Below are 2,500 nucleotides of genomic sequence, written 5' to 3' on the forward strand. Positions count from 1 at the left end.
GGGTAGCAGGCCCTGCAGCCGTGGTCACCGCCAAACCCCCACAACTCGAGCAAGTGAAAAAAAAAGTAACAAATAAGAAAGGATCGTCGGCTTGGGGGTACGCCCGTTTCCGTTTCAACTTGTCTCGCGAGGGTGGTTTCGGGGCCAGCAGGAGAGCTCGTCGGGGTAGCAGGCCCTGCAGCCGTGGTCACCGCCAAACCCCCACAACTCGAGCAAGTGAAAAAAAAAAGTAACAAATAAGAAAGGATCGTCGGCTTGGGGGTACGCCCGTTTCCGTTTCAACTTGTCTCGCGAGGGTGGTTTCGGGGCCAGCAGGAGAGCTCGTCGGGGTAGCAGGCCCTGCAGCCGTGGTCACCGCCAAACCCCCACAACTCGAGCAAGTGAAAAAAAAAGTAACAAATAAGAAAGGATCGTCGGCTTGGGGGTACGCCCGTTTCCGTTTCAACTTGTCTCGCGAGGGTGGTTTCGGGGCCAGCAGGAGAGCTCGTCGGGGTAGCAGGCCCTGCAGCCGTGGTCACCGCCAAACCCCCCACAACTGTTGGGCGCCTACCTGCGCGGGGCAGGAGGACACTTTCCGATTTCAAATCTCCGTTTGCCGAGTCCACCCCGAACGCACGCGGGCGGGCGGGTTCGCATCACCCTTCGTCACAAGGGGCGAAGCCCGTTCCACCGTCTCGTCAGTAGTGCCGACCGGTCTGTGATCGACGAGGGGAGCCACACCAGGTCCGGCCCTGCTGCTTGGCGGCACCGCGTCGTCGGGAGCTCGCGACAGACGGAGGGTTTCGGTGTACTCTCCAGCCACGGGAAACGAAGCCGGTGATGCAGGCGCCGGTCCTTCGCTCCCAAATCGGCTGGGTTTACATCGTTGCTATCTAGTCACGCTCCCTTCAAACCCGACGGGGTACCTATTCCCCTCACCCGTCTGTGCGTATACAGCCTCTTTGCACTTGCGGGATGGGGGTGGTGGTTTAAAGACTCTCGAGTTGCCGCCCGTCGGTCTCCGAGCTCCGTGCAGTAGTGATCCCCAGCGAACTGCCAGCAGGGCGAACGAGCGATCCCGCTCTCGGTCGGGGCGCCTGGCGTCGATCGGTGGTCGGTGGCTTGCGGGCAAGCTGCGCTGTGAGTGTGGGAACGAGTATGACGAGCCGTTGCCGCGACTCCCATTCCACCTCGGCGGTGGCTGGGCCGGGCGGGCGTCTGCTCGGGCGAGTGCCGCCCCCGCCTCTTCGCAGGAAGTCCGCTCGCCGACACGCCGCCACGTGCACGCGTCAGTGACGCTGCCGAACCGATGGCCGGTGCCCGTTCCCGCCTCTGCTTTTCCTAGGGCAAAGCTGCTGCACGCCTCGTGATACTCGGCGGGCGACATGGTGGCGGTGATCCTGCCTCCGTCGCTGCGGTGCGTTGGGGCACGCATCGCCTCTTGGGCGCCCTGTCCTCCTCCCCCCAATAGACGTATGTTTCTGCGGGCCGCACCAGGATGGTGCTCCCCACCGCTTCACGCCACCCTGCTCCGCCCGCACGCCGGCGTGCAGGTGGCTGTAGCTCAAGGTGGGGAGCGTATGTGCGGTCCGGGTCGCTTTCCTCTGGCGAGGGAGAGAGACCTAAAACAAACTCAGACAACTCTTGACGGTGGATCACTCGGCTCGTGCGTCGATGACGAACGCAGCTAGCTGCGAGAATTAATGTGAATTGCAGGACACATTGATCATCGACACTTTGAACGCACTTTGCGGCCCCGGGTTCTTCCCGGGGCCACGCCTGTCTGAGGGTCGTTTGGCAATCAATCGCACTCGCCTTGGCTGGCGAGAGCGCGGCTGGGGTGTCGCAGAGGACCCGTCCTCTTTGTCCCCCTAAGTTCAGACTCCGGAGCCCTCCGGCGTCGGAGCGCTTGGCCTTTCCCCCCCACCCTGCACATTCCGTTCGTCAGGCTCGACGCCATCCCCCCGCCGGGGAGCGCGGCCTGGCGTCCGTCTGTGTCGTGGCAGTGGGGCCAGCACGGCTGTCACCGGTCCCAGAATGGCTGTCGGTGGTTCACACTGTGTGTGTGTGCCAACCCTCCTGGTCTTTGGGACACGGAGCTGCCACGAAGTGTTGAGCCTCCAGTGGGGGGTCTGCCTAAGCTCTGCACGTCCGCATTGGGTCCGTCTCTCGGTTGGCTGGCAGTGGAAAGAGTGAAGGGAGCCGCGGAGGTCCGGTGCTGGTGCGCCGCCGGCCTGACCGTGGAGCTCGCCGGTTTGACACGCTGACCCGACTCGATGGTTGATCGATTGAGAGTGCTGGGAGCTGCAGGCCGCCCGCTGCTGCAGCCGCCCGTCTCGTGGTTCGTCCTCGGCCTTAAGTGGCCGGCGGGGCGTCTGATCCTGTCTCCCCTGCTGGCGCCGAGTGCCTGGCCGAGGGAGGAGGTTTTCGTCGAACGCTGTGACTTGGACGGTCGCACGCGCGTGGATCGCTGGCTCTTGGCTCTCCCGTTCAGTCCGCACGTTTTCCGCTCCGTCCTGCC

The 2,500-nt window shown here is 63.8% G+C and overlaps 1 non-coding gene across 1 annotated transcript; it reads left to right on the plus strand.

Moving 5' to 3' along the window:
- Positions 1-1,618: 1,618 nt before the first annotated feature.
- LOC140473021 (5.8S ribosomal RNA) lies at positions 1,619-1,772 on the plus strand. Its single transcript, XR_011958028.1, has one exon. It is a non-coding gene; the product is annotated as a 5.8S ribosomal RNA (ribosomal RNA).
- Positions 1,773-2,500: the final 728 nt, after the last annotated feature.

Source organism: Chiloscyllium punctatum, unplaced genomic scaffold (genome assembly GCF_047496795.1).
Source record: "Chiloscyllium punctatum isolate Juve2018m unplaced genomic scaffold, sChiPun1.3 scaffold_499, whole genome shotgun sequence".
In the NCBI taxonomy this organism is placed as follows: domain Eukaryota; kingdom Metazoa; phylum Chordata; class Chondrichthyes; order Orectolobiformes; family Hemiscylliidae; genus Chiloscyllium; species Chiloscyllium punctatum.